The sequence below is a fragment of the Amblyomma mixtum genome, chromosome 3, assembly GCF_055824585.1.
Source record: "Amblyomma mixtum isolate Tamu chromosome 3, ASM5582458v1, whole genome shotgun sequence".
NCBI lineage: Eukaryota > Metazoa > Arthropoda > Arachnida > Ixodida > Ixodidae > Amblyomma > Amblyomma mixtum.
Genome location: NC_143014.1, coordinates 116,985,908 through 116,996,052, shown reverse-complemented (window position 1 = coordinate 116,996,052; position 10,145 = coordinate 116,985,908). Strand labels below are relative to the sequence as shown.

Genomic DNA, 10,145 nt, shown 5'->3' with positions numbered 1-10,145 from the left:
CCAATGCGCAACTTTTTAGCCTCGAAACTAAAAAGTAATTTAGGAGTAATTTTCATTACTTAAGGCAAGTAATTGTAATATGTCATTACTTTTTGAGGCCAGTAATTTGTAATTTAATTGCTTCTGCAATATTTCTAGGAAAGTAATAGCAATATAATTTAATTACTTTTCAAAGGTAATTTTGCCATGTGTGTTCCTGAGAGAGTGAGCTTTTAACTTTTTTTTTGAAGAAAGTTAGGCTTTATTGGTCCCCAAAAAATATACAAAACATCATAAATGTACAGACGAGGGTCCCAAAGTCAAAGACTGCACCGGGACCCTCGATAAATCATTAATACAAGAAATGGTTACAACATAGTTAGCGGATAAATACAAAATATAGAAAATATAAAATCAATACTTCACAAAAACAAGGTAAAAAATCACAATAACGCAGGTAATATACACAAAAAGAGAATAACACATCAGCATTCCAATAAAAATACTCACCTCACTTCTCGACTCTGATTGGCGAGTGCGGTGACCCTCTAGCCACACATCATCTCCCACCCCATCTTCCTCTTTCCTCTCTCACTTTATCTCCCTCCCTACTCATTTTCTGAAAATGAGTAGGAGGATTTTCCTTTCTCCATTTTGCCTCTTGCCAACCGAGACTTCGCAGGCCAACACTGGACATTTTTTGCAGAATTGATGTTTTAATGCAAAACTCATTAAAACAAGGCTGAGACTATAGCAGTCTGGGAGCATGGCCATGAAACATCCAAATTGTGCATTGGGACATGTGTGTGCAATGTAAAGTCAGCTTCAAAAGTTCATAAGATGCATGTACTTGAAAAAAAAGACATTGCTATGCTGCCTCAGAACTTAGTTACCGTATTTTCCGGTGCATAAGATGCACCCTTGTATAAGACGCACCCGCCATATATGCAGACTGTCACTGAAAAAGTTGGTACATAAGACGCACCCGTGGATAAGACGCACCCCAGTTTACCCAGTTAGGCTAGTGAGGCTTAATTAAACACGCTTGTGCGACCATCGCGAATGCACCGTACCTGTGAGAAATTCTTAAGCAACGCTAAGTGATAGAAAAAGGCAACACTCACGCCATACCCACCCAGGTTTTAGCAAAAAAGAAAGAAAAACAAAAGAGCTCTCCCATATGTCCGCAACAACATTTTATTTCTACTTAAGACCTTCAAAGTCTTCATCTTCAGATGCACTATAAAATGGTTCGCCCATTTCTGGAGGCGACGTGGCTGAAACATTCTGTTTGCACTACGTACTCAGAGGAAACACAGTTGTCGGCTTGTCTTGATAATGGCGAGAAGCACGATTGTCGCCATCTTTTGGCATTTCACATTACTTTTGCTTGGAGCCTCCGAAATGGCCACCTTTTTGTGATTCCAGAAGTTGTTATCCCCGCTGTTTCATGATAAAGTTCACCTAAATAGAAGTTGCGCACGGCGGCCCCTCGTATTGAAGTATTAACCGTGTTACAATCGCGTTATTGGCAGCGATATTTTTTCAGTGAAAAAAGCTTCAGCATGAACCTGAGTAATTTCTGAATTCGCAAAAAAAACCCCGAAAAATTCGCGTATAAGACGCACCCTTGTATAGGGCGCACCAGCAAGATTGTTGAAGAAAAGCCGCATCTTATACACCGGAAAATACGGTACCTGGTGTTAGCAGCAGGTGGAGCATGCAGATTCCCTCATACTTGCCGGTTATTGGCTTGCTTGACAGCATCGAAATAAATTTTTTATGTACACTCGCATACTGTAAACAGTTGCTGCTGACTGTAGAACGTGAGGTTTTTGGGGCAGCAAGGTATAGAAAAATTTTGAAATAAAATGGGCTGCAGTACAGTGGTGTTAAAAACTGGTACTAAGAAGGAAGCTTTCACTTTCAAAGATGATGCACTGGTGCTGTAAGGATATGAACAATGAATGAATCTAACAGTATTGTGAAGTCATTTAAGGTCATTCTGTAGGTAATCATCCTATGTTCTAGGAAGCTGTCGCATATTTGAGTTTAGGTCTGATAAGGAATTTTTAGGCAAGTAACTAGTTGTTTAGGACATTGATACAGGTGATGCTTCAGATATCCCATTATTTTGTTTGCTGATGAAAGGAATGCAATATGCACTCCAAGACAGATCAATCAACAAGGTAATAACCTAGTACCTGAATGACTGCAAATATTGCACACAAACATTTTTGACTGTGTGAACAAAATGAAAAAGACTGTAGTTGTAGGGCATGAGTTGGCATTTGTTAGGGCTAAGGTTTGCTAACCTTTGATTGCATCACTTTTACTTGTGAAAGCTAGTTTTAACAGGCAGTTGGTTAAAAATTCAGTGACTGTGTGATAACTGATACATTCGCCAGCAAACATGTTGGTGAAAAAAACATATGCTAAGGGGATTGTTTGTATATGATAGAAACGGAGAGAAGCCAGGATAGACACTAGAAGGCTGTCTGTTAATAAGCACGTGTTAGGAGCAGTTTGTAAGAAATTGTTGTCATCATTTAAGTAAAATAGGATTTGTGCATTAAAAATTTTCGTAGTAAGCCTTGGTGCCTTATCTGATGCTTTGGCATACTTTAAGTAAAAAATTAAGCAATGACTTGAGTGTTAAGTCAAGATTACTTGCATATTGTGGAAAAATAGTTCTAGTTGGGTTTTGAAATGGAATTCGTCACCAAACTTGATGTGAAGGCTGAAAAAATTGCTAAAATTTCAGAAGCCCATTATCTGAGCTTATATCACATTTCATGACTTCACTTGGCATACTAGTCGAGGAAATGGAGTGATAATTTAATGTGCAGTTCTTATACTTGCTTTATAGATATGAATGGCCTTTCCCACCTTCCAGATGTCTGGCATGGGACCTGTAGAAAGTGAATGCAAAAGTAGTAAAGATAACAATGCTGTGGATGTGTGCTACATTATTCAGAAGGTCAGTTAATGTCATCAGTTTTAGAGGATGGTGAAAGTTTAAATTTTTTTGCCATGAATGCAAGTCCTTTTATTGAAAATGTGACTGCTGTGGTAGGTATGTCTGCACAGAAAAGCAAAGAAAATAATCTTTTGAATAAATTTATTTGTGAGTTAATTTACTTAATTCTCAGAAATAAGCCACTTATTGTTAATAGATTGCTTATGAAATATAACTTCAGAACAAGAAAGGAAGGCATTTAGTTCTTTTTATTGTATTATTTCAGGCTGTATTATTTCACTGTGTTTTCCTCTATGTGGCATGTATGTGTTGGAGTAACGGGGAAGTAACATGGATGTGATCACTTATTTCTCAAAGGGAAGTGATAGGTCTGAACAGTTTGTTAATATCAACTCTTAAGTATCTGCAGATTCTTGTGCAGTGTGACTCAATTAGTCAATTGTCACAGTCCAATAAAATTATTTCCCTTGGTATGTGTTAACCATTTAATCATGCTGATCAATACCTGGGAAGTTACTGGTAAACAAAAGAATTTGCTACAGGTATTACATCATATTGTCATGTAGAAGTTGGTGTTGCCTAGACGGCAGGGAAACGCCAACACCAAGAAGTTCTGAGAAGCTGCAACAGCACAGAGGCAGCCGAAGAGGAACGCCAGTTTCAAAACACCAGCATGGCGCACGAGCTGCGTGCCGAGCTGTTTGCGTGCCGAGCAATAGCCTAGCGGCTATTGTTGCAGACGCGGCAGTATATGTTGCTTAGTCAAAGACAAAAGGTTGGATTGCTGCCTGGGGGGGCCAGCAGCAGGTGCTAAGCAGTACACCATGAGTATTATTTTCAGGCCTGTGGCAATGCTAATAAGAGTGCACAAAAACAGTTGGCTGTTGGTGATATTAAGACCCTCCTGTCTTGTGCTTCATTGCAATCTCTACAAAAGTGAATGCTGTTTCAACGCTGCAGACAACTTTCTTGAGATGCCACGGCAGTTGTGGCCAAGTCTTTATTCTTCAAGCGCATGGGGATTACAGCGAATTTCTGTCTTGACCAAGTGAGCAGCGTGATGTTTTGAGGAGGAACTTTTGGCCAGCAATTGAATTATCATTGATTTATCCTGCGAAAATGAAAAGAATCACTCCAAGTCGAGTTTTCTTTTTCCAGGAACAAAACAGAATTGGCACTGAAGTAGGAACAAGCATTTTAAAAAAAAGACATGCATCATGAAATGACCCAGCAGATTCTTCACTCCCTTAAATTAACGCTACATTTCTAACGCTACATTTCTAGACTGTTTAAGTGCTATTTCTCATTGAGAAGAATATTCAAGAAAGCTTCTTTTGCCGTCTTTTACGCGACAGCGTATACAGCTCGTTCGGTAGAAAAGCCGTGGCCGTCGTAGTAGTTGCGAGTATAGTTGTGAGCACCGCGCATCGGAAAAAAATCGTACCATGCCAATCGTTTGCCACAGAATGTTCCGGATGGTGTCATACGATTCAGCGTTTCGTGCAGCATAAACTTACTAGTTAAGTTAAAGCCTAGCTCGCGGAGGGAATCGGGGGGTTGCGTATCATGCGCGGTTCGGGTGTCCACCAAGAAAGTGAGACAGCTCCTGCGTCGTTTCCTTTCCTCAAAAACATAATTTTCGATTTGTCCAACGGGCAAGGCGTCGCGCCGAACGGGCGATGACGGTCCGTGGACCCCCTGGCAACGCTGCAAGACGCTGTCGCGTTCCACTCTCGAAGTCGAAGCTAAGCGTCCTCCATTAACCATGGCAGAATTGGTTGGTTGGTTGGCCTCAAGTAGAATGGCACATACCCACTACGGGGGAGTGGCCAAGACACAGGTGGTGAACTGTTGGAATGATTAGCAGTTTTAGAGGAAAAGGAGTACAAATAGGGTATAGGCTGACAGATTGGACGACGCAACGAAAGGGGTCCTGTTAGCTGGGAGATGGGACGACGGCTTTATGTGCAAATTTGAATGCAACATATGGAATGGTTCAATTTTGTATTGACTGAAAGCAGCTATCAACTTCATTGACTTCATAGTAATGTAAGGTTCGATATCAGCTCGTGAGCAGCATTTCGTGAATGCCAAGTGGCCAAGTGTTTCGACTTGAAATTACCGCGGCAATATGAGCCAAACAGTCGGTGGACTGATTTACTCTCGACATTTACAGGCGGCTGGCAATTACAAGGTAATGTATCTATATTACTAGTTTTGTTTTATTTTTATCTTCTTCATTTTATTACTATGCTAAAATTAACGTATATATGCGGCTTGACCGTGATTGGTCGTGATTTAGTAACCGTGGTTCTGTTCGAAGAAGCAAAAAGAAAATCCCGGCAGGTGTCGCGAAGGTCGAAAATGTCAGCTGGTGTGGTGTACTGAGGTGCGCGCTTGATGATTTAGGGTGGGAGTGTCGGTAGCATCACGGACTTATTTCTTGGGACCGTTTATCAGTGATTTTAAAGCTATTCCGAATACAAAAAGACAGTTTGTATATCCCTCAGTAAATGATATGTTGTTTCTGACCGCCGCGATGTCCGCCTAGCACCGGAGGCGATGATTCCAGCACTCGGTGCGTATGTCGTGAATCTTTCCTTGTCGGCTGTATGCGTCGTCGTGCAGAGAGAGAAAGAAAATACATAGAAGTCGCTGAACCCGTGTGAGGAAAATGTTCGACTTTTCCGATCAAACTGGTTTCTGTTCCTGTCGCTTTCGTATAATAGGACCTCAGTCTGTGCACGCGCATCCTTAAAGAGGTGATGTGCTTCGTTGCTTGTGAGCGTCGCTGCTCATAGTTCTTGTAGTACCTGACCGCCGAATATTTTTCACAGGCTTCTATGTGCGCGGAACAAATTTGCGCTAGTCTATTGTTGACCGGCAGTTAAATTTGTCCTGCATTATGCGGACGGTCTGGCCGTGCAATAGTTCGTGCGTATTTTTTTTTTTTCGCTGTCAGGAAAGCAGTGTAAATCTTGCCAAAGAATTGGTTCACGCTTGTAAACAGCGTTTCTCACTGCATGTTCCTCGAGTGCAGGTTGCAAACCTCCAGCTTTGATCATCAGTTGGAAAGTTAAGGGCAGAACTTGCCAAAACTGATATTTGCTCTAGTACTAAACTATGCAGCTGCTGTAAAGTTTCATGTCTAACTTAAAGACTCTAATATTAAGTGCTTATATTTGACGGCTTAGTTTGCCTCGGCGTACCCGAGGCACCCTTGGTTATCGTGGCTTTTATCAGGATATGGTAGTTAGCGTTAAGCGTTTACCCTTGCTTTATAATGTGTTGTGTTGTCTGTTACTGTTCCTCTGAAAGCTGCCCCTGGCAGCTTACACTTTTTGAATTAAAACCGCCATTCAGTGGAGCCATTATTAGCAATGGGAAACGTGAGAGCGGCGGCACGCATTGCAACAGCATTGTAATTTGGCTGTAGTTTTAGGGGAGAAGCTTTTCCTTTAAACAGCCTTTGCAAGGTAATGTTTAATGGAAATTGTGTTTATTTTCTACGGCTGCTAAAAGAAAGGCAGGCTTATTATACAAAAAGTTTCTTGCACCCTGCAGTTGCAGCTCATCAGATGGGTTTTTTTCGTGCCTCCATATTTGGAACCTACATCTATTCCCTGTGAGTCTGTTGCTTGGTCTGCTTGCTACATGGGTGTCGTGCAGGAAGATAGGTATACCTCCTCTTTTTGGCAGTTTAGCTCATGTCTCTAGAGGTTGTAAAAAAGTCTGTTTGGAATGATTTTTATATGGGCCAGTGTTTGCATTTTTCTACAGCAGTAAATTGAGCCCAAGGCTTCCCCCACTGTCATTCAATATGTGACTCAGCTAACTCTGCTTCTCACATGTCACTCAAGCAAAAAAGCTGTTTCTATGCTGCAGTCCTAGGGAATCCTTGCGCTGTGTCCTCTCACAAGCATCACTTGCTCAACCATTTGTTGAGTAAACAGAAGAGAAACAACATTCATCCTTCAGCCATGAATAAAGCCCGAATCTCCCAAATTCATTCATTTTTAATTTACTGGTTTGAGTTATTTCTTAGTTTATTTTTTGTTTTCACTTGTAGCAGTTAGAAGCAACATGCGCAAATTCAATGCTTTGCTGTCACAGTTAATTATGCTGTCAAGTAACATATTTGCCCTGTGGTTACCTACAGGATGTACCTGTGAGTTGGTAACAAGGGGGCTTAGTTTTTTGTCAAAGTGGTATTTGGAATAATTTCTTTGTGCACTTCAAATATACATTTTTACTTGCTTATGTAGGGCACGTTATTTGGCATCAGCTTCCTGATAGGTGTCTCTTCTTGTTGGAGAGGTGTCTTATAGGTGTTCTTGCATGATCTAGTATTTTCTATACAAATGAATATGTGTGCTGCTGTTTTTACTGAGAGCCCATAGGCAAGTACAAAGATTTTAAGGATTTCATTCTGTAATGACCAAAAAAAGAGCTGCAAGCACTTCAGGAAGTCGAAAGGGAAACGCTGTTTAGAGGCCTAATGATTATTACACAAATACCATATTCTTTTGTGCCTTGAGTGCCATGTTATTGAAAATTGATAAAGAAATGTACATGTGGGCACCTCAGAACTTGATCTGTGCAGCTGACTGACAAGGCTGTTTGACGCTGAACTGTCTGATAATAAGATAACATGCTACTGTTGACAAGTTGTTGTCGTGACCTTTGTCGTGGTTCGCCACTGGGGAGGTCAGTACAAACTCAGAGGTTTGTGCTCAGGAATCTGTGCTTTTCACTGTAGGTAAAAGGAACCTGCCATTGCAGTTTGTTTTGCCTTCAGTGAAGCATTGGCATCTGTTTTGTACCCTTTTAAGTATATATTTCAATGCTTAATAGTGGGCTTGATGAATGTAAGTAACTTGGTTAAACTCATTTTTGTGCTGCTGCTTTTTCTTTCAATAGCTGGTACAAGAATGTGTAATTTTACTGAAGTGTTTTTGTTGAGTAAGAAATCTTTGTTCTAACAGAAGGAACACTGTGCCATATATGTTGCTCTCAGTAACATCAATATGCAATATTTAAACTATTCTGAAAATCTTACTATCGACAGTATCTTTCGCCTCTCATGAAACAGTATATAATCATTCGTAAGACCACATAGTATCGTAATTCTAACCGTAAACTCATTTTCCAAGCCATTTTTTCTTAGTGATGAAGCAAGAAGATTTTGCTGATTAAATTTTTTGCATGTTTGCCAACTTGTGCGCCAGCACTGAGTCGCAAAGCTTTTACTTAAATTATGTGGGCGAAGTGTGTAGGAACTTGTTGAAATACTTATTGGAACACCACATTAAAATTTACAAAACTGTACTAAAGAGGAAATTTTGGCATCTTTCTTCTTTTGTACAGTTATTCCTCATGACACAAAGTAAAAAAAGAAACTGGAGGTGTCAGTGATGCAAGCTTCTTGCTTGCTTGTTCCTTATTTCCATCCGCCGCAGCGGCTCTGTGGCTATGGTGTTCTGCTATGTTTATTCTACATCAATGTGTTTTCTGGCTGTTAGCGAATTTTGATGGAGGCAAAAGGCAGAAACACCCATGTGCTATATGATGTTAGTCGGATACAACTCGAGAACGAAGCGGCAGATGCCCCTCAAAGGAGGCCCTCCAGCCAATGGCGTCGACCGGTTTTCATGATGCCCCAGTTAATTCGATTAGCATGGTTATTTCTCATTCATCTTTAATCTCATTTAGGTGTGGTTATTCCCCATTCATCTGCCACCCCTTGGGATTTCAAGGTGGCAGATCCAAAGGGATCAGTCAAGGGGGATGGGGAGAACCTGTTGACCCCATTGGCTGACAGGGCTCCTATGAGGGGCATTTGCCGCTTCGTTCCTGAGTTGTACCTGACTATAGTACCTGTTAAGAACCCCAGTGGTCTGAAATAATTTGGAGCCTTTCATTGTGGTGTGCCTCATAGCTGTACCCTTGGAACTATCATTTGTGCCCCTTTTCTCACAGTACATGCATTTGGATTCATATATTTTAAAACCAGTGGTGCAGCCTGGCTTGAAAAGCTCAATACGCTCTACAAAGGTGTTATTCAGTTATTCAGAACCAGTTTCTGGGTTTTGTTGGAATGTCATAATACTTTGCCCTTCACTACGGCGTCTCTCGTAGCCTCAGTTGCTTTGGGACGTTAAACCCCAATAAACCAAACCAACAAACTTTGCTGCTTGCACTGGAATATGGTATGCTATTCTTTCATCATGCTTTTGAACATGCTTTGAATGGTACCACTTCCAGGCATGGATAAATAAAAAAAAAAAAATCTTTATTGACTGAAAATGAAGTCCCCTTGGGTGGTGCTCTTAGTCCGGGGCCCCATATGTGGCGGCCACCGCCACCATGCACTCCCCCAGCCATGCCACCATGCACTCCCCCAGCCATTGCTGGTGGCTGTTGGGGGGGTCGGTCAGCCGCTCCTCCTAGGGGAACTGGTGGGATGGGTGGGAGATCAGGAATGGCCTGTCATTGCCAGATCTTATGGCAGAGGGAGGGATGTTCTCCGCAGTGAGGACACCGTGGTGGGCCAAGAGAGGGGTGGATGTAGGAGTGCAACAGGGGAGTAGGGTAGGCGCCTGTCTGCAACTGTCCCCACATGACGGCCTCTTTACGGGTAAGGTTGAGGTGAAGTGGAGGGTAATGCTGGTGAGCGATGCAAAGCTCGACCAACTTGACAGCGAAGACAAAAGGCTCCATCTGAGGTAGGCTGCAGGCCTCCCTGGCAGCCTGGTATGAGTACTCTTGGGCAAGCGTGTGAGCGCACTCGTTACCAGGGACATGCATACCCAGGGACCCAGACAAGCAGGAAGGAATGAGTAGTGGAGCTAATGAAGGGCTCTAATAGGGAGGGGCAGAAGAATTAGGGTGAGTGTTATGAAGAAAGTGCCTATACGCCGCCTGCGAGTCTGTTAGAATGTGGACCATTTGAGACGGAGTAATTTATGTATACTGCTCTTTTCAAGTCACCAATTAACCCTTCAGGTGCTGCGTCCATACAGAGTGACCGAAAGTACTGTAACGCGCTTTGAATGATATTTTCTTTAAATTTGTTCGCATTTTTGTGTAGCAATATTGTTTTATTCCTTTTCCTCCAGCTTTTTTTTTTTTTTTACATATACAACTGCTGTTTTTAATGCTATTGTTGTGATATTGCTCAGGAATA

General features: G+C 41.8%; 1 protein-coding gene across 3 annotated transcripts in view; it reads left to right on the top strand.

Annotated features, from left to right (window-relative positions):
* Window positions 1-5,316: 5,316 nt before the first annotated feature.
* LOC149351526 (endonuclease/exonuclease/phosphatase family domain-containing protein 1-like) overlaps window positions 5,317-10,145 on the top strand; it is a 33,176-nt gene continuing 28,347 nt past the window's right edge. For all 3 annotated transcript variants that reach the window (XR_016290613.1, XM_089580890.1, XM_089580891.1), the window contains exon 1: window positions 5,317-5,537. The gene's annotated coding sequence lies outside the window, so the exon portion shown is untranslated. The remainder of the gene's footprint in view (window positions 5,538-10,145) is intronic.